The 22,974-nt window shown below is 35.5% G+C and overlaps 1 long non-coding RNA gene across 1 annotated transcript in view; it reads left to right on the top strand.

The window, feature by feature from the left end:
* Positions 1 to 3,298, top strand: part of LOC135301943 (uncharacterized) — a 39,641-nt gene extending 36,343 nt beyond the window's left edge. The window contains exon 4 of the long non-coding RNA XR_010363673.1: positions 549 to 3,298. This is a non-coding gene — a long non-coding RNA (uncharacterized LOC135301943). The remainder of the gene's footprint in view (positions 1 to 548) is intronic.
* The last annotated feature ends 19,676 nt before the right edge of the window (positions 3,299 to 22,974 follow it).

The following is a 22,974-nucleotide window of genomic DNA, read 5'->3' as shown; positions in this document are numbered from 1 at the left end:
GTCTGGCCCACATTCAAGAGCTGAGTTTAAAGAATGTAATACTCTAATTTTAATAGATAGTGAATTTGTGCCACCAGTTGGCATCAACATATATCATCCCACTGACTCACCTGGAGCCCAGAGACTGATGATGATGGAGTATATTATTCACATAGGTTATAGTGATAAAAATGTGTTTAATTAATTCAGTCACACCTATTCTGACTCACTGAAAGAAATAACATTTCTTTCTCCTTTCCAGTCTTATTTTTCTCTAATCAGACTGAAAGTTAATTTGCATGGTTGAGAAAATGTCAGTTTTTATTAATGTATTTTTATTTCTATACTATCCATATTTTGCAATACTAAGGTGTCCAGAATAATTTTATGGAATACTTTAGGCTCTGAGATCACAGCAGTATAATGTAGACTTTCACAATGATTTTTGTACTCCAAAATGCAAATGTTAATGCAAAATTGTCCCATTATTACATATGTTCTGTAACATTGCATTTAGGTTTTCTATTCTCCATCATCATAGTAGTTATTAATTCTATTTTTATTTCTAGGAACAAATCAGAAAGAATGGAAACTTCAATAATGAATTTCATACTGTTTTGAGGAAGATATTACTTATCTATTAATTCAACATCTAATCAGAAACTTAAAATTTCTGATGTTTCACCGTTATGGAAGTTTCATGTGTTGCTTCTATGAGAAAATAATAAATGCTTAAGGTGTATCTATTTTTTTCTGCATTTCAAAACTGTGTAGGATCAAGCATTTCTGGAAGAGAAATAGAAACTTGCTCATTCATTGGAGATGGCTCTTTGGACACTTGGATAAAATGAGGTTTGCTTGTCTGACTTCTGCAAAGCCTGATTTGAAGCCAGATTTTCCAGGTGAAGTCCTGCTGGTCTTTGATTGCTCTGTGTTGATAAAGGAGTATTTTCACCAGAATTCCATTCAAAACTTGTGAATCTGTTTTGAATCAAGAAGTGTAAAAATCGATATGTTACTGAAAAGACCTGAATATGATGCATCAACTTAATCAATAAATGCATAGCCAAATCTAATAAGGTATGTATTAAATATCAGGAAAAAATATTGGTTTTACCATAAATTAAAGGTAGGCTTTATATAAAACTTGTGCTGGCATTAAAACAAATAATCAATGGGGTTTTTTTAAAGCAATAATTTAATAATTTTGACTTTTTCCTCAAATATTTTACTTTAGAAATCTGTAAATAGTAAAGGACCTTTACTTGCAAATTTTATGTGTGTCTCTTACTCATTGCTAAAGAGGAAAACTGGAGAAAATAGAATGTAAACCTGAAGAGTCACTCAATTAAAAGGAAACCTTAGGTCTTCTGTTATTTTTATATGAAGAGGGTATTAGTAGATACAGAAGACAGCAAAAACAACCTCCAGCTTGCATGGTTGCCTGAATTGTCATGCTGCAAGCAGGCTGAACAAATGTGGATGTAGCTTGAGCTGAACATGGCTCGTCTCTCCCCAGCCCTTGCATGATGGTTCTCCTTGGAAGAAATCAGTTGATCCCAAGGTATGGGTTGGAAAGGGGACATCCTGTGATCTAGAGTGAGATGTGAAGAGTGCTCCTTAATGTACTAAGCAAAAACTATCATTTAAGCTCCTGATGGTCATAACCTGAATAAGGGTATTTGTCCTTATTGTTTTATTTCTGATTCAGTTCAGGTTAGTGTTTCAGTCTATTGTGTATTACATATCTCTCTGTGCATGCTAATTTTTGGGTGTACCGGCATTCCTGTGTTCTCCAGCTTTAATCCATATCTATCTGCAGCAAGAGTAGAAGAGTGGAGTATGAAATACAAAATGAGGGTTTAGTGCAATAATGATGTCATTGGCTAAGTCATATTCTGTCTGCTGTTCAGTCCTGTTCCTTCAGCACTGGAATTTGTCCCCAACAAAAGGTCCAGCTCCTGCTTGCACAGGGGCCAAAGGCCTCTCTTCAAAGGAGAATGGTGTGCTGGCTTGGCAACCTGCAACTTTTACTAGTCACAATTTTGGCAACTTCTAGTGTACTGAAGCTTGAATGTGCATAATATGGGCACAGACACCAAAGTTAGTAATGGTATTGATTCAGGATATGGCATGAAGGATATAACACAGGATCAAGCTGCAGGGTGTAAAGGGCTGCTAAATGCCTAACTTTATGTGTGTTTTATGTAATGTTTAATTTTCAGTGTGGGCAGGGCATGGTGTATGGAGAAGATTCTGTTTCTATGGCACTTCTGGATTCCCTGTGGATATCAGTGAATGGTGTAGCTCATAAAACACTTGTGCATAAAAAAGGTTTGCTGTGTAAATTTACCAGATTATGACGAATTCTTTGGCTGCAGAAAATTGCCCAGGAAAGAGTGTATTTGGAGATCAAAACATGTAAAAACCATGGTGTATGTTGTGCCAAAAAAAGACACAAAAATCTAAAGATTTCATGGCTGATAAAGCTTTAGTCTAATGTTGAGAAAGACATTATCCCCAAAATACAGGTGCCACTTCCCTTTCAGGAGTCATTTTCATTGTTTTAAATTTAACAGCATATGTATTCCCATGTGTGAGAAATGGGTCCTGGTTAATTTTTGTATGCAATAAAAGGACCTTTGGGCATATTTTACCTTAATGCTTTTTGCTTTGTTTGAGAAAAAGAGCTCTCAATCAGAAAAGCAAGAGATTAACTTCAACTGCAGCATGGATGCTGGCCTGTTCAGTTAAATGCACTGTTGATAATAGGTATACCAGATCATGAATAATAATAGATTGTTCCTTTGCTTCTAAAGGTTCCTCCTTTTGAGTCTTTCTAAGGAAAAAAGAGATACTTTAAAGAGCAGTGTGAGATTTCAAGATATTATAAAGTTTTGAATGTATACTGACTATCTAAAAACAAAAAAAAATCATCCTGTTACACTAAATGATGTTTGTCAGCATCTGATTTCTTCTGCAAAATGAAAAAGCTGTTGCCTTTGGTAAAATGCATGATTTAGGAGCTGAACTAAATAACATATATGCCAGTTTACAGTAAAGAAGTTTTTCCTCATATGCAGGTGGAACTACCTGTGCATCAGTTTCTAGCCATTTCCTCTTGTCCTACTGCTTAGCACCTCTGAGAAGAGCCTGGCTCCATCCTCTTGGCACCCTCCCTTCAGAAACTGATAGGCACTGATGACGTCCCCTCTCAGTCGCCTCTTCTTGAGGCTGAACAGGCCCAGCTCCCTCAGTCTTTCCTCATAAGAGGATGCTCCAGTCCCTAGACCGTCTTTGTTGTCCTCCACTGGACCCTCCACTGTCCCTCACCCAATAGCCCCAGGTCTCTCTTGTCCTGAGGAGCCCAGAACTGGACACAGCACTCCAGGTGTGCCTCACCAGGGCTGAGCAGAGGGGCAGGATGACTTCCCTTGGCCTGCTGGCAATGCTCTTCCTAATGCACACCAGGATCCCCCTGGCCTTCTTGGCCACCCAGGGCACTGCTGGCTCATGGACAGCTTGTTGTCCACCAGGACTCCCAGGTCCTTCTCCACAGAGCTTCTTTCCTTTGTGTTCAGCCTGTGTGGAGAGCACTTCTTCAATCCCATGCCTCTCTTCCACTAAACACTGTTGTGATGTTTAACTGGCTCCAGATCTCTCCTTGGATAACCCTACTCCTGTTATTTAATGGAGTTTGATTATTATATTTAAAATTCACCTCCTCAACAACATTAAGCTCTGTGGCAAACCAGAACATGACTTTAAAATAGGGTTTTATTATGGTTGGTGGGATTTTTTTAAGACTAACCTGCAGTTACAGTCCTTTTTTTTCTTTATTTAACAACAGTCTTGCTGTTATCACAGTATACTGCTCCTGCAAGTCAGTGCTAAATTTTTATCCTGTTTTAAAGTCTGCAATTCACCAACTCTCACAGCATACTCATGAAGTCAATGCTTAAATGAAATTATTCTTTGTAAATAAATGAGATTTTTAAATGTGAACATTAAGAAATCTTTGCCAGGCTAGCTGTGATTCTCCAGCTGGACAGTAGCTCAGACCTGTTACCACCCAAGCTTCTAGTTATGCCATCAGACTATGCTGCCTTCTGACTGAAGATGTTTCCCAATTAGATGTAAATTATACGGTTTTATATATTATGTTTAATTAAAGAATGAGCAAATAGTTGTGACAACTGGCAAGATGGTTATTTTGTACCATCTCAGGCTCAGCTACAGCTACAAAAGGGGCATGCAATCAGCAGTTGTCTTTAAAAAGAGCAGTTAGAATAAAATGATTAGTTTAATCAATTTAGACCTATTTTCTTAAACAAATGGAACTCCTAGAATTGCTTGCTCTGTTCAGACTGGAAGAAGACTTTGTATGATAGAAAATGAATGTTTCTTGCAAAGAGGAAATTATTTCATATAATTAACATTTCCTTTAGACTTACCAGCGAAATGTGCTTACCTGTACTCAGAAACACTAATTTACTGATACAAGTGACATCTCATAAAAAGGAATAATTATTTTTGAGCTTTAAAAAGGTCTACATAGAAAGTATGCAAGACTTACTTCCCTTCCTGATTTACTTGTGGTTCATTAAAAACTATTTAGAGCATATGCTGGGATAGGAGGTTGGGAGGTCAGTTTAGCAGAAGCCACACAAAACTACCTACTGTCTTGATAGGAATAGTTTCCATCTGCATGCTTGTCATACAGCCATTTTTCACAGTGCATAAACAGTTGAACAGCATGTGAGTGACTCAGGGACTTGAAACGTGTTTCTGGAATTTGTTGAATTGCACACTATAATCACTTAATCTGCTCCAGGTCAGTTAGGATTTTCTAGTGCATAAATACACAGGCAGAAAACTTATTCTAAGACAAGCTTAAAGCAAAGTATAAGTGTGGCAGGTCCTATTAATTTCCTGTGAAAGCTATCCTTTATTTTTAAAATGCTATTTGTGTGTTTTGGAGGCTTTTTTTAAGGAAAGATGTAATACCAGACTGCATAGGTCTTCCATACAGCCCAGTGAAGTTTGTAAGAATCTTTCCACTTAAGCACACAAAATTTGGACTGGGTCATGTTAACTGTAAGCTTCTACACACTTTCTCATGTGAAGTTTTAGTTTCTCTCATTACATGTGAGACACTACTTTGTTGTATTTTAAAGCTTGCAGGTGTTAGGACATTTTGACTCAGATTCTTAAGCATGCAAAATACCTCACTGTTGAGCTTGAAGGAAATTAGTTGCTTGATGCATTAGCAATCTATTAATTTCAGTTCTTTGAAATTTGTATAGAGTACCACTGTAGTGATACTCTTAATCAGCAATATACATATCCTTATCAGTGTGCTTTGCATTACAGTGATAGATATTGATTAAGATGTGCTTAATGGATTATCAGATATTATCTCCTGTGCAATTTGTAAAGAATTAAGTTCATAATTTTCTGTTCTGGGATCACAGAAAATTTGATTTTCTCTAATAAGGTATGATTTATAACTGGGGTAGACAAATGATTAATTTTCTCTAGTGTCTGAGGATTACATTTCTGAATGCAATTTGGACATATAGATCTAAAAGAATACAGATAAGAAAGAAATCAGATGTTCATAGAAATTGTGGCATTCAGAATCAATAGAAACCTAATAATTCTAAGTACCTCTTATGCTAAAACATAAAAGCTTTAGAGATAGCATTACACTGCACAGTGGTAATGTCTTGCACAAGAAAATGGAATGCAGCCCTGGCAGTCTATAGCTTAAATATTTCAAAGCTCAGTTGAGTGTTAAAGTAGGTTACACAATGTATTTAGGTGTAACAGTCATATATGTTCATTTAATAAATAAAAAATTAATTGAATGTCATTCATTGGCTTGTTATTTAAAGAGTTATTTGATGCATTTTCTCTTTTTAGCGCTGACTTCAGAGTTAGCTCTAAATTGTTGTCTCAATTCAGTTTGCCCTACATTTTAGTGATGAGTAATCATGTTGCACACATGGCACAACAAGTTGAAGAACCTAAACCTCAGGATAAGGTGTACTAGTTATTGATAGGTCAATCCTAAACTTTTTTTTCTTCTTTTGGTACTTTTCTTCATATTTTCCTGTGAAATGAAACGTTCTTTGTACCTGAGACACCTACTGTCTATATTTTAGGCCATAAATTAAGAATTATAAATATTATATTACATTATTTTATTTAATAAATACTATGTATTTTATACTAAGCCCTATATGGTCCTTTATGAAGTATAGCCTTATTTATAATTCTATAATGTAACAAAGTCAAAACAAATATAACAAATCAAAAATTGTTAAAATGCTGGAATCAGCCAAAACACAGATTTTGGTTACAGCAGACCGACAGTCTCCCATTCGCACTCATGCCTCAAAGTAAAATGCTGAAAGAAACAGCAACTTTGCTTTTAAAGAATGAGCTGGACATGCTAGAAGTTGAGTTGGGGCAGCTATTTTGAATGCATATTTTGGATCTGGTGATGCAAATGATTGCATTGTCTATGTCTGCCAGAAGTGATGAATTAGTGGATCTGTTCAACTGATTGGTGAATAAATATTACAATCTCCCACTATGATGGAAAAAATTGCTTTGTCCAGATCTATATAGTCATCCTTATTTTGTCAGTTCATATTTGCATTGCAGCTTAACAATGAAAAAACATTGTCTTTAAAAATCGTGATTGCTCCAAACAACTGGTTTATTTCTAAACATTTGAAACAGGATGCAAAATGACAGCTGCATTTGGGTAAATACATCAAATATACAGAAATATATAAAACTTAATCACATCATTTATAGTGAGGCTGTTAAGCTGCAAATTGCACTGAAGAACATGTTAAAAATAAAGGAGTTACCTTAACAGTCTGCCCATACTGTTCCTATACATTAGTCTGAAAGTAATTCTGCATCAGCGTGAAATGAATTGGATTTGGTTCATAACCAGGTCTTGAATATTATTTAGTTCTTATCAGAGCTACATACAGAGATGTGGAATTGTCAGTCATAAATCATGTTTGCTAATGGACTTTCTAGAAAGAGAGATATTCTTATTATATGGTCATGAGAAGGAACTGAGGTTTAATCAGCCTGGTGAGTAAAACACATACTGTATCTCTAGCAAAAACGACTGAAAGCAAGGAAAAAATAGCAAATGTATGTGAACTCCCCAAGATTATAGTTTTTTCTTTAGGACCCAAAAGGGCTCTTTAACCTTGATGCAGAGGCCCCCAAGGATCTCAAGTGCTGCACCAAAGGTTTAATTCATTCATCTCTGAGGTAGAAAGCATAGCTAGCTTCCCTTTTTTAGATATTCCTATCTGAGATTGTACAGACTCATTATCAGTGAAGTGCTATAAAAGGAAATGTTTTGTGACCCCCGGAACAGTAATAGGGATGATAAAACCCAGAGAATCTCACCCCCTAATTATTTTTTTTTTGTGTCTATTTTGGATCTGAAGTTAAAGCATCTGGAAGAACAAGCACTTTTGAGACTGATATTAAGAGTTAGGTTTTCCCATGCTCTCTCATTCTTGGTTGATTAGCAGATTAGTGTGCGTGAGCAGGGAAAATATCCTGGCCTTGGAGATTTTTCTTATGGATAAATTATTTCAATCAGAACATTTTCTCTCTAGAGAACAGCTACAGAACAAAACAAAACAAACAAACAAAAAACCCAACTCTTGAGAATTACCTCAGTTCCTTGGACATAATCCTTTACCAAGCATGTTTGCAAAATAGAGTGAAACATTTTCAAAGAATTTGACTGAATGTATTTCAAGATCCCACTCCTTATCTTGAACACGGCCATGACACAGCTATCTCTAAAACAGGCTCTGCTCATTAACGTATCATCTAGGAGCATCCAGCTTAGATCTAAAAAGACAAAATCCAAGAGTGAAGTATAAATACTACATAGAAGTTTCAGGAAAGCAACCAATACACAAAGAGAAATTCCTCAGCCAAGAGCTGACAAGCTGCCACTGGCAGATCTCAGCTCCTAAATGCTGCAAGTCTTACCTTGGTACTGGAGGAGCTGGATTTTAATCTTGCAGAGACCCAGCTGTTTCTGTAGAACTAAATGCAGTTTACGTGATGGAAGTCGACGTGCTTGAAGACCCAAAAACCTCAACAGTATACATGCTTGAAGAGGACATAGTTTAAACACAGATTCAGATCTTCCGGTGTCGTGACATGCTCACGCATCTGAAAATCTGAAAAGTACAGATTTTAACAACATGATTTTAACATTGTTACTAGCTTTGATTTATGAGTTGAAGATTCACAAATCAATTTAAATTGTCTTGATTGCGGGTAAAGAATTTTTTCACTGGATGGGTCATCCCTGATTAATTATGAACAAAACACAATGTAAATTAAAGTTTAGCTACTTTTATTATATGATTTTAAAAAATAACCCTGAAAAGTGACCTAAAATCAATTTTCTCTTTTGAATTACAGATATAGATAAGTCAGGTGGCTTCTAGCTACAGCTGGTAGATGATGCTGCCTGTGCAGCCAAATGCCTCCCCATTTGGACCCTAAAACTGACATGGACATAATGGCTAAAGTACAAATATCATTAATGTCACTGCAATGTTGTCATTGACTTTGCAGATCTAATGTCTATGTCAAACTCTGGCGTGTGGATCACTGACTGAAGGCAGAACCGTGAGAATCCCTGACCAGCTGTTTGTGACTCTCCTGCTTGTGGCTGACCTAGTCAATTTGGCTACATTTTGAAATATCACCAAATTTGTCACAGGAACATTGGCAGAAGACAGTCTGAATTTTGGATCCCCAGAATATTATACTTCACTGAACATCAAAGAGGCATTATGGGTTATAGTCACTTTGTGTGATTATTTTGATATCAGTCATAGAGCTTCAACCATTTTCAGTTCTGTCAGTGAAACTGAAATAGCACAACTATGTCTGGCAGCAGACAGTGGGGAACAAAACAAGACAAAAAAATCCCAACAAAAGCTGCAAATAAAACCAGAGCACATTATGCAGAAATTGCCTTGGCATGCAGGTCATTGGTGATTTCATTTGTAAGTAATGTTTTGATTGTCACAGATTATATGTTGCTCTCATCCCCCTGACATTTGTTGTGCAGCGGGATTGATTTTTGTGCTCCAGTATGAAAAGGTCACTTTGATCAATGCAGTGTAATTGGCACTAAATTAGGATCATATCAGGTTATTTTGCTATTTAATGATGAAATATTAAAGAATAGCATGGGAAGATTGCAGGCACTAAAGTGCACTTTAAACCTGCTGTAATGATGTTTTATTTTGTGGGAAAAATGGAGAGAAAAACAACTAAAGTGCAGAAAATGACTGTGATGTATTGGAAGAGTGGCCTGGAATTACATATTTTCACTCGAAATAGACTGAAAGCCCCAGACACAAAACACCAAACCCAGCAGTCAGTCCTGAATATGTTATACATAGAGAGCCTTTCTTTAGAAGTTTTGATAGTGCTCATTATGTACTAGTCACACGTGTCAAGTCTTCACAATCTGCATATAATGACTGGGCAAAAGTAGATTGCTGAAGTTATGCACTTAGGCCATGATTCAGGGCAATGCTTGGGACACGTTTGGCCACCCCTAAACACAAAAGTAAATAATTAGGCACATACTCAATGTACACCTGTGTGGGATAGTTATAAGGACTTCATATGCTTCCCAAACCACCATGGTACAAACATGTCAGGATTATTCAAAGGACAAACTTAAGCCATGCTTGTTTTTTAGAAAAGATACTTTTTAAAGTGCTTCTATTACTCTTTTTAAGTCCAAAAGTTGCTTGCTTCATGCCCTCCTTGTTTTAAGAAAACTCAGTATTACACTATTAGTATTTGTAGAACAGTCTCTGTAGTGTAAAGCCAAGGTTAACATCTTAACCTTTTAAGTTTGTACTCCAGCTAGATAATGTACTTAGGGAGAGCAGAGCTCCAATGAGATTTCCTGCAACATTAGCTGCCTTTAAAGAGTAATCTTTTGATTAAGATTTTCTAAAGAGTGGATGGAGAATGCGCCAATGTTCTCAATGTTAACAGTGAAACTCTCCTAAGGTGGGTGATGAGAATTAGCTATCAACTGTCATGTTCGAGGACCAGGCTTGAGAGAACTTAAATGGGAATCTGAATGCTCAGCTCCAATTTAAATAAATAAACAAATAAATAAACAAATAAATACCCCAAGCAACAAATCATCAATGAAAACCAAAAGCAAAGACAAAAAGCTCAGCCAATTTCAGTCAATTCTCACCGAATCCACTAGGATTCTTTCCATGTAAATGCTGTAGACAGTGCCGTAGATGAATTGTCCATTAAGAAAATAGACATATAATCTTTAAGAACACTGACTTAACTTGAATCTATTTTTTCAACTATTTTTAAAAAATATAAGTATGTACTGATGTGTTCTTCTGCTGACGTTTCCTGTTTAATGAGGATATATTTAGAACATGATTTTATCAATATTTTTTCAGACTTTACATCTAAATAATGATAAGCATCATAAGCAGTGTTAATAGTGTATGTTATTTTCTCCACTGTAAATACATGCTCTCTTCAATTATTCTGAAATGTTGCTGAACAAGAGGAAGCAACATAAGATTATACTTTTAAATGCAGCTAATGTTGCAAGAAATTTGTTTGAAGCTTTGCTGCCATTAAGTATGTTATCTAGCTGTGGCATGAACTTTCAATTGCTGAAATATTAACCTTGTAAGTACCCTAGAAATATCCTAAACCTATTAATAATTCTACGAAAAAGTAGAATTGAAATTATATAAACCATATAAGGTAGCCCTGAATGACTTATTTAAATTGATGTACCAGGAAATATTTGTCCTAATCAATTCTTAGGACTTCACTAACTTTATACTGTTCTTATTAAGTCTTTGAGCTGCTGGGCACATTTTGGATTTAGTTTAAAATACATCTTTTGAAGTTGATTAAGAGAAAACCCATGACAAAAGGAAAGCAGAATATATTGGGCTTCAGAGACTTTATGTATGTATGAGTGATCCACTCAGAAGAAATACTGTTTATCTGTAGAAAAATAGACTGTCACAATCTGAAGAAAATTATCAAGAAACATATTGAGGGGCTGCAGGACCTGAGTGTGGGAGAGATGTGCAGGGGTAGGCCAAAAAAACACATTCCAAAACACCCTCAGGTGGCTTATGCCACAATCAAGGCCATGATAGGCACTGATACTATGTCACAGTGCATTTTGTCTTCCACTGCCCAGGAATTACCTGCAGATAAGGAAGCTTGAATACAAAGGAAAGAAATTAAACATCTTTCCAGAATGAGCTGTATCTTGTCCTATTTTCAGTACTTTTTTCCCTACATATTCAGCAGGTTTCACACATATACATAATAAAAGACAATACTAAAAAATAATAAAAAAAATCCTTCCAGAACATACATCATTTCATTGAAAAGGGAGATTATTCAGAAGTCCCTGCTATGATATTCCATCAGTGGAAAGAAGAGGTTTGATTCTGGATAGAACCCTGTGTGTAAAGATAGTGGGGTTTTAACAGATTTCTCAAAGTTCTGTTCATCCTTTAAAAGATGCTTCAATAACAATTTACCTTATAGTATTTAAAAAATTATTTTAAATTAGTTTCTTTATTAAAAAAAAGTTTCACAACAAGGTAATTCTAAACAGTTTCCTAAAAGAAGTTACTGTAATTTAAGAACTTCAGTACACAGGCCCTCCACATGATTCAACTATAAAGAAAAGGGGATCAATGCAGTGATACACATAACACAGAAGCGATGGAAATCCAGAATTTGGGAAGAATGGGGCTTCAAGAGATGAATTTGTGTCTTGACTTTGCTCTGATAATTGAACTCCCTCAGAAAGACCTGATGCTTTGTTTCTGCCTCAGAATTGAAAAGTGACTGTTTCTTAAATTGCTTGTAATCTAATCTTCTGGTTATTTTATCTCTCTGTCAAGAAATGTACATGAATGTCATGAAATTATTAGAGTAATGGAATGAGAAGACTGGTGCTTTGTGATAAGTGTTTCTGATACCGTACTTTAAATACATATTTAAATTTTATAGAAATCAAAACCTTTGATATAATTAAAATCATGGATGCATATTTTTAAAACAGAATTGAGTTAATACTGTAAAATATGCAAATAACTGAAAGTTCAGTTGTCCAATTTTATTTAGTCAAACTGAAGTGAGTTAATGTTTATCATGTGAGATTCCTTAAACTCTTAAATGAAAAAAGTATTTATAAATAAATTAATAAATCCATTTAGATATCACCACATCTTAAACTTGCAATGGAATTTCAAGGTAGAAAGATGAAACTCCACCACAAGAGGGCAGCAGGAATAAAAAAGGGCATGTACCAAGAGAAAAATGCACTTTGAGTAAGCAGCGTTTATCTAATTTGGACCCTCTTCCTGCCTACTGCTACTATTGAGAATGAATTGTTTTATAAACCTAAGTCTTACTGGCTACTCTACAGTTGTATATGAAACATCTTTGGATAACATACAATACCATTCAGAGTTCATGGTGTTATTGATGACACAATTTATTCCAGCTCATAGTAGGGAGTACCTGCATCTCTCTGCACTTTGGAAATAAATGTATGCATGTATTTCTGTTGCACATTTGTAGAGGACTTGTGACTTAGAAGGGATTATTTGCCATTTAACCTGTCATCAGGTGCCTCAGATTTTGTGCCTGAAAATCCCTGCACAAAATAGAAAAAAATAAAATAGGGAATAATTTCACATTTTCCCCCCCTGTATTACTCCTCTGGGTGCTGAGAACTGAGCTGGTTTCCTGCAGCCCATGCTGTGCTCCCATTCAGTTGCTTGCAGCAGGCACACGGTGCCTGCTCACAGTGCCACTCCTGCCTGAGCACACCGACCCTCCCACGCGAGCCAGCCACTCGCCGTAATTTACGGACAGGTCCTTGGTCCCGTTGGCTTCATGCAGGCAGCGTGGGACTGGCTGAGTGATGAGCTATGATGTCATTTCTCCCCAGATGGGCAGCACTTACTGCAGCCAGCCTTGCACAGGTCAGTGGGTGAGGAGTACGGACAGGCAGCCCCAGAGACATCCATCAAAGCAGCATCCTCCATCTGTAGGGAATTCTGCACTGCTCTCCCCTCCAGCCCTGTAGCACCACTTGTGGGCAGAGGAACAGCTACTGTACAGAGTGGGAATATTAGATGAAAATCCAAACATAGGCCACAGATCTCACTGCAAATCAGTGGTCAACACTAAAAGGAGTGTTCAGGAAGCAGCAGAGACCTCCCAGACAAACTGGTGAGCTGCAGAGGGTGTCTTAGAGGGTGCTCTCAACATAGGTGGGCTCCATGCTGAACTGGGCAGTGAAGTGGCCACTGTAAGGATCATGGATACAAGATGAGCAATTGTGACACAGGGATCAGTCATAAGCATGTCTGATAATTGAAGAAGTGCATGACCCACTAAAAGCACAGCTCTGAAGAAATTTAAGCTCCTGTGTTAGCACGATGTTCAGCCAATGCATCAAATCTCCAGCCTCCATCAAACCTTTTTCCTTCTGACATCAATGTAGAAGCTCTTCCTTTTTTTTTTTTTTCCAGGATTTTTGATTTCTCAACAGATGTCATACCATTCCTGCTCTCTTCAGTCCATCTGCAGTGGGACTACAGTTTTGACGGTAGCTTAAGGCAGAGGATGTTGGACTGAAGGCATGAATATGTTTTTAAACAAGGAGAAAAGTTAGATAACTCTACGTCCTTTGTTTTACCTGCCCCAGGCTCTGAAGATGTTTTGACAGACATATATTGAGTTAAGGACAGAAACAATTAACACCTGGACCAACAAACTATTTTCTTCTTGTTGTGGATAACTGCATCATATCATCATCATATCCACAATTTTTGTCATGTCTCACTAAGTTTAATAATGACAGAAACAGCTTATTTTAAAACATAGGGCCAGATTCTCTTTTCCTTTTTAGTAAGTTTTAGAGTTGTTTTTGGTTTTTGATTGGTTTTGGTTTTGGTGTGTTTTGTTTTGTGTACTCTGGCAGTATTAAGAGTTGTTACCTCTTGGTGTTGGTACTTTGAGCTAACTCTGTTGTAACGTCTGGGTTAAAGTAGGTGAGTCAGACTGTAAGATAAAAATTGGATTCCCAGGAAATGAATACTTGAAAAATATCTGTTCACTCTTTATAAGGGATCTTATTACTACTCTCATAGATAAAATGAAAGGCTCTAACTCCATCTAATGTTCAAACTGCTGAGCACCCAGTATCTGTGTAATCTGCTTGCAAAATATGACAGCTTTGCTATGGTACAAATATTATATTCTTATACTGTCATGGTTACATAATATAAAAAACATCTGATCCACACACTCAATGTGATACAGCAGAATATAATGCAGTACACATCATTAATTGTAATTGTATTGACCACTTATTTGTCTTCATTTTTAAATTCTTGATATTGTTTTAATGTTTTCATGAATCAGCTAATTTCAGTAAGTATAAGGATAAAAGACAGAAGTTTTTGCAAGACCACAGTGAAATCAGCAGAGTGATGAGAAATGAGAATACATCTGTCACAACTAGCATTTCCAGCTCATTCTTAAGATTTCATTTGTTTTTCGAACAAATTAATAGTCACCAAAAGCTTTGCCAACACTCTATTTGTGAAACACCATAATTTGAATGTTTGTGCTCTTTACATCACAGTGTGTCTCAACTGAACACTACACACCAGAAGCAGTACATGTGTTTATGGGGAGAGCTCAGACCTGCAAGTGGACAAGCATGGGTACACACACACAGCCTTTTCCTTCAAAGCCTATCTTCTTATATTCAAACACAAATTTGAAAATCTATGAGCCACGATAATATTAATTCCCAGTTTCTTTGACCCCTCGTAAAACAAAAGAAGAATGAGTGGTCGGCTAAAAGGATTGTAATGATGCCTTTGGACTCTGATGTTCACGTAATGACTAGTAGAAAGATTTATATGCCCTGTATAGGTATAATTAGACACCCACAAACCCATTGACCCTGACGAGGTGAAGAGCTCTCCTGCTTTTTGTTTCAGTGGTTGAATCAATACTTGCACGTTTTACCACTGTGGAGTGAAATTGAGGAAATGAAAATCTGATAATTTTGCTCCCAGTGCAGTCTAGACAGAGGAGAGCAGTTTTAGTCTTTGACAGGAAGATCTATTTCCAGTTACTCAAAAGGCTAGTGTCAATTTTAAAACTTCTCTTATTATTGATTTTCAGTTTTGTTAAAAAGGATGTTTTATTAGAAATATTAGTCCCATTTACAATGTAAGCTTATGTCTGTTTCACAGGTTGATGAAATCATGGTTTAATTTTGGTCTGAATCATAGGATACTTCTGCCTGGTGACTTTTGTGGTGAAATATGTAGTGTCTGAAGAAGTTAATTTCATTGTGCTTTCTAAATCTACATAACTCAGAATAGAACTCTTTATGCAATGGTGCAGGTTCATCTAGGAAATGCAGAGTATATGAAGAAACAATATGCCTAAAATATTAGGATAAATATAGTTTGGCAAAATATAAAGGAATCCTTATATTTATTTCAAATGTGTTGCTTTTTCTGTAGTTTTTTGTGTGTGTGTGTGTGTGTGTTTTTTTAATAAAAGAAATAATTATTCACAAGTGAAAAAAAAATGCAAAAATGTTAAATGAAAATCCTTTCATTTTGGCCTGGACGCATAAGGCAATGATATTAAACTACAAAGCAAAATGATAATGCATTTCAAATTTTAGAAGTATCAGAAAACTGATGTTAAATTTTGGTTACTGTGATAAACAGTTTAAATTCAGTATAGCACTCGATGTATGGCTATTGCCATTGATTTTGTTTTGTCTTATCAATAGACTCCACTGATTTTAATGTTATGTCACCTGGCTTTTACCCGTAGTATCACATTTTCTTATGTACAGTTTTTATGGTAGAAGTTCATGTATTGAAAACACACATAATCATAAGAAATCTGAATAAAATTTCAGCAGAGTCAAAAATCCTCAAGACCCCTTAAAGACAAAATAGAAGTCACTTTATATGTACAGACTAAGAAGCTTAGGATTAGAATAGCACAGATGGTTCAAGTATTAACCAGAAATTACTTTTTGCACACACACAAAAATGTGTCAATAAGTAGGCTACTATAGAAATAAATAAACCACTTTCCTAATTCATTAAGAGAGCAGGAGTCTGTTCTAGGGGTGCATTATATGCTTGTTTCAATGCTCTGCCTTGTGCAAGGAGAAATCAAAGTATAATACTTTGATATATAATCAGGTCTGAAGGCTTTGAATTACATTGGTATCTCTTTCAGCTCGCTGTTTGGCAATGCTTATTGCCTTCCCCAAAACAGTTCACACTGGAAGTAATCTCCAGTGTTTGGGGCTTTTTTGTCTGTGCCTGTAACGTGCTCCTGAGAGACACAGCTCTTGGGGATAAAGAAATTGATATTAAATATGCATATCAGGACATGCGGGATTTTTTTACAGCTGTGACTCCTGCCAATGGAATTTTATTAAGCACAAATTAATGAAGCTTTAGGACTCTCAGTCCTTACTCCCACAGGACTAGTAAAAGTAAAATTCTGATTTAATAAATCCTTCAAATAAGGAAGTAACCACCCCCACCCTCAACCCTACAGCTCGTTACTTATGCAATCAAAGCTGAGCTTCCTGCATGGATTGCACAGTTCTTTACTTGGTTGTACTTGAAATCATAAGTACTGCTATGTCAATTTTTTTGAATCATGTATTGAGTCAAAAGGTGCTGCAAATTTTGTTAATTGAAAAGTCTGAATTCACCTTCTTCAATCACAAATAATTATTTACCTGATATGGAATATGGTGTTCTCACAGAACACAAGGTCACACAATATCTAAGATACTTATTATTCAGGTACTCATGGGGGTTGCCTTAGATTATCTAAATTTTTGCCTTTACAATACAGTATGTGATTATTTGAAAGGATTTGCAAATAATGAAAAAGTAGTATTTAACCTTTTAAGAGTGTCTATGAGGTACATGTTTAAAAGAGATAGTTTAGACCAGATAGGGAATTATTACTTCACCTAGATACTAAGTATGCAGGGTAATTGCAAATTACTCATCAGTTGTCTTTTATGGTTTTTCTTTTTTTTACTCCTTCTTCAAGATAACTCAATAAAACTAATGTGGGCATTATTTTTCATTTTGTTTTGTTTTTCATGGGGGTTGTTTGTTATAGATTTGTTTTCTTGGTTTGTGATTTTCTCTTGGGTTTTTTGAGGGGGGTTTTGGAGGGGTGGTTTGCTCGGTTTTGGGTTTTTTGGTTGGTTTTTTGTTGTTGGTTGGGTTTTGTTGGTGATTCAGTTTGTTTTTTTTTTTTAAATAAAATAAACTAAAAACACTGTAGATTGTCCCTAACAGTAAGGAAATGTACTTTTCTCCTCTCTGCTTTCAGTCACTCAAGACACAAGCTCTTCAGTAGGTAACTTAAAACTCAAAATTCCTTCATTTTCTTTGTAAATTTCCAAAATGCTCTTTTCAAAAAAACAACTTACAAACAGTAAGCAAAGACCAAAAAGTGATTTTTTATTTTGCCAGAGTAAACATGGCATTTGCTCAATATTTAGAGTTCAAGGCAGGTGGCTTTTTTTTTTCTGTAAGAATTATTAGGTGTAGTTTTATCTTAGAATATCATTACAATACATAAAAATAATATTTTTGTATTATGTGTGCCAATAATGAGGGAAAAAGTTTAGAAATATGAAGGGAAAGCTGCATGTATCTTAAAGGAATAGTTGAAAGTCTACTGCTGAATAGCTGATTTGCTAAGGAGAAATTTGTTCTTTGAGTAACCTCATATTTTTCTGTGTTTAAGAAACAAAAGGCAATTCTAGCTAGAGACCTTTAGATCAAGACAAAAAACAGGTGGTAAATATCCATGAGGTGAAACAGCAGAGTATGATGTGAGCACCTGCCTGTTTGCAGGCTGGCTGGGCTCTGGCAGTGCCACGGCTCCTCTGCCTTCCATATGAGCTCCTCAAATTAAGCCAGGAGTTGCAAACAACAAGCAGTCTCTCTTCTCCATCTCTCATCATGCAAACTAGCTTAAGAACTACATGTCACTTGACTGTGCAGTTTGAGGAAGAGCAATGCAGCATAATGCATAATGAAAGAGGAATAAGACCTGAAGTCATCCTGGCTGTTGCTACTGTCCCCTACTGAGACCAATTAGCTAATACCAATTTCTGTTCTTGAAGTACAAAACTTATTTACTCCACACCCTTGTCCATGAAGAATGGCTTTAGGCACTGTCAGTGTCTTTAGAATTACTGCATTCTTCTCCCCCACCACTCCTTTTCATTAAGTATAGGAGTAGGAAAAAAAAATCAGATTGCATGGTTTATACCCTCTCTAATAATTCAACTGAAATACTAAGTGAAATTTTTGTGTTTTCAGAACACAATTCATCTGGCTTTTTTAGAATTCTGTTCTTTGAAACCAAATTCATGTTCAGAGAAGCTGTCCCTCCTTTTGCTTCTTATTCTTGAACCAAAGAAATTGCATAATCTTGGCAGAAGTTTCTTTGAATAAAGTGAAATAATGTGGATGCTGAATTAGAGGCAGATCAAAAAAAAGTACAGAGAATATAAGGAGCAGAAGAATCTGGCTTAAACTTACTTACCCTTATATTTTACACAAACACATGGACACACAAGTTTAGAAAGCAATTCCTATTTCTCAATTAATTCCTAAATGTAGCCCCTATCATCAACCTATGAGAGTCTAAATGCCATGAGTGTGTGTCCTCAGCAACTTGCTCTCAAACAGCTCATGAGTTTCTGTACAGAGTGGGTATCATTTAGTGGATTAATTTGACCAAAACTATTCAAAGCAGGACAAAGTGTAAAGGCTCAACTGTTTTGTAAATAATATATTATAAACAAATGTTAATTATGCAATTGGACATCATTTGTTACAGCTCTCGATGGACAATGTAAGGAACAATTCATATCTTTAAAAGTACATAACTACATAATTATACAATAGTCTATAATTGCAAATAATCATGTAAATATGTAATTGAAAATTTAAAAAAATCTGCATTGCATCAGAAATGGGATAATAGGGATTTTACTCTTGAAGTGAACTAACCATTTCAGATGAAAGGTTATTCATTCATATATATCAGTCTTGGTTCTCCATTAGAAAAAACATTTGCTGCCTGTAGTCCTTGAAAATCATAAAGCAAAAACGTAACTTTGAATTGGAGTTAAAACAAGTAAATTGCATTTTTGTTTAATTTTTCAGTAGAAGCAAACTTAGTTTCTTGAAAGAAAGAATGACTTTCAAACAGAGAAAAAGATCATGTTGAAAACAAGCTTTATGCTCCATAACTGATTAAGAAATTAGTGAATATTTTTTATTTGAAATTAGCTCTTTTTCAACAGTAAAGTGAAGAAACACTACAAGTAAACAAGTATGGTTTTTTTCTGTACATCTAAAATAAGTGTCAATTTTTTCCTTAAAACTAGGGGAAAGGCAGATTTCATAAACCATTCCATCATATCCAGTTAGTAAGCATGGTGAATGAGATTTAAAGATGCAATATAATACTGATGTAAACTGAATTTGTCTGCCACTGAGAATTCTCAATGAAACTTGGGACTTAAGACTGCAATTTTCATCACCAAGAGATTTGGGATGCATTTCGGTGGTGCATTGTATAAACTTCCTTATGAGAAAATGTCTTTATACCTCCAATCAGTGTTTGTATTGACAGAAAAATTTTAGTCCAGCAAACTTTAAAAAAATAACACTGAGTTGAAATTAACACATGATGATGGAAACATTTTTTACTCTTTATATGAAATTAGGTAGTAATTTCTATGCCATGGAGGATTCTTAACATGTTGGTCTCTGCCTACCTCTCACAGACTAAACAACACGTACACCTGTTTTTCCAAGAAGTTACTGGAGAGAATTTCTTTATTCTTTCAGTCAGGAACAAGCACTCACACACACACACATGTGAGTGAACACACACACACTCTTGTATGGGCAAACATTTAGGAAGTTGTCTTGAACTCTTCCAAACCATTTTTTTTTCCTGTATTGTTCTTGTTGAGTGATACAGTCATGGCACAACTACATTTTCTGTCACATCTGCAGCCAAATGCTGCAATGGTATTGATTATTTTGAAAATACAAGAGACAATACCTACACTGAGACCTACAGCCCTTTGTAGAATTTGTAATGAATGTGTAGCACTGGTCCAGATGTGAAGAAAGGAAAGAGGAGCTCTTTAACAGCAAGATTTATCCACTGATTTTGCTAACTACACTACTAAAAATGTTGTTCCTTTGCTTAAAAAAGAAATCTTTAAAAAAAATGTTTTCAAGAAGATGTATCATATTAAAACACAAAGAATACAATTTGTTAGTTCAGTCTGGACAAACAATAAACAAACTGCAATCTCTGACACCTTTTTAATTATGAAAACAGCTCAGCTATGTTATCAATCCATCTTCCTGTCCTATTTCCTGCTTACATTTCTATCTTTGTACTTTTCTCCCTCCTAACATAGTGGTACTCTTAAAGGTTAAGAAGAAATACCTGTCACTCCTTCTTCTATGGAGTACATACAAGGGATAAAATTTTAATTAGAGAATGCTGAGTCCAACAGATGAATTCTGCACTAAGTACTGAAAGTCACAGAAATAGAATGCTTATTTCTTACAGTTGGAAATGTGGAGACTATTCCACAGAACTACAGTGTTGGATTTTTTTCCTTCAAAGTTCTGCCTTCTAGTGCAGTCTTTTTTCATTATTCAACCAAATACTTATGCTGTCAAATGGACTGGCCAAAAGCAGGAATGTGATTACTCATGTCAATTTGTCAATTTAATGTAGAACACAAAGAGCTACAGAGGTCTTGAAATGTGTTATATGGTTCTAAGTAAAATTGAAGTCCAGCGGATGATGTTCATAACTATGCCTTAAATGGTAGGTCATAAAAATTTGTGCATTGCACCAGTTGAAGCCTTTTTAGGACATGAGGTTTAATTTCCAGATATTAAAAGTTGCAACAAAGATTTCTGATAGAATAATAGGTGTTTTTATTAAATATTTTGAATGAGGAATTTCATTCTTAGAGCTTGCTTATTCTTACTTTCACAATCTGGAGAGTTGTTCATCCTCCAGTCTACTTGGCACATTTTTGTTAGATAGCAGAATCAATGGCATATGTCAGTACCATGTGAACTGGAAGATGTGTCTAGATTTGACTCTGGACTTCCTTTTACTTGATAGTAAATGCAGATATTAGACAAACAGAGATAAGTATAGAGGTGTTTACCACAACAATTTTAATATAGCAGGTTAGGATTTATTTCCAGCAAGTGGCTCTTGTGGAAGGGAAAAATGTTTTTTTGAAGCTAAAATTCTCATGAAACAATGGTCCAATGAAATTTAAAAGAACATGTCTATGGTGGTCATTTATGTGCAGGAAGTAGGTGTCATTTTTATGCCGAGCCTAACAAAGACTCAACAATGACAAGCAGTAATTTACACCATGATCAATGATGGAAAATTCCTTTAGAACAATAAAAACTGGGCCCATTCCAGGTTCTGGGTGGGTTTTTTTGTTTTGTTTTTTTTGGGGGTATTTTTTGGTTTTGTTTTGTTTATTTTTTTTTGTTTTGTTTTTTTGGTTTTTGGTTTTTTTTGGGGGGGGGGTTGGGGTTTGTTTTTTTTTTGGGGTTTTTTTGTTTTTTTGGTTTTTTTGGTTTTTTTTATAAAATGGGAGACTTTTAATATTACCTTACAAGGGTACATAAAATAGGAAATAATTGTGAATGGATAGAAGGCAAAATATTCTTAATAGTAGTTATCAATAAAATATTCACATAAATACCTAGGGAAGTGTTTGGGTTTGTGAGGGACAATATCAGTAGTGAAGGATAATATCAGTACCATTGAAATTAGCTCAGCTGGTTAGAGCATGGTGCTAATAACATCAAGGTTGTGGTTTTGATTCCTGTATGGGGAATTTACTTAGTATTTGAACTTGATGATCCCTGTGGGTCTCTTGCAATGCAGAATACTATGTATTTACATCCTGTGAACTCTCCACTGTCTTCAATATTACTGAAAAACAGTGGTTGCTGATAACAAATCAAGATACAGTCAATACATTAGTTTTATAGCTGAAGTGTAGATTTGAGTCAAACAGCAGTGGTTTTAGCACCATAATAAAATAACTACTGCTAGTCATTGACAAATGCTGGCTTTGAATATTTCGTGCTATTTGCCACTCAAAACAAATGTTATATATTTTGATCAACTGGGTATAAAGTAACATATCAATAAAAGCTAAATCTGAGTCAAAACAAATATTTACTAATTGAGACCAGATTTCCAAACTTAATCCATTACTGTGGACTACTGTGCGTTCTATCCTTTTTAAACTACACTGCCTTCAAAGAAGAGATATCTGGGATCAGTATACAGGTCTGAAGTTAGCATAATCAAGAGGAAGACAACAGGATTTGCTCTATTTCATAGTCCTTATTTAACAGAGGTTGATATATGAAGAATGAGAGAGCATAAGAAATACCAAAAAAATACTGCTCTATTGGCTCATACTGCCTGTCAACAGGTAACTACCTCCTTCTCCACACCTCTGATGAGGAATCACCTGCAATTCTCTCCCTCTTACTCCCTTTCTAATTTTTTTTTTAGGTTTACAGAAAATTAGGACAAAAGGAATAATATTAAATATATGTTTTTCCACATATAGCTAGGTGCATATGTTTGTTGATGACTATATATCTATAAAATCCTTCACTATACTAACTCTGGCTGAAACATTGGGTCAGGGACATAGGAATTACAATCCATATGCAACTGAATGGCAAA

The sequence above is a fragment of the Passer domesticus genome, chromosome 1 (genome assembly GCF_036417665.1).
Source record: "Passer domesticus isolate bPasDom1 chromosome 1, bPasDom1.hap1, whole genome shotgun sequence".
In the NCBI taxonomy this organism is placed as follows: Eukaryota; Metazoa; Chordata; class Aves; order Passeriformes; family Passeridae; genus Passer; species Passer domesticus.
The sequence above is the reverse complement of the archived record's forward strand: the minus strand, read 5'-3'. Positions and strand labels throughout refer to the sequence as shown.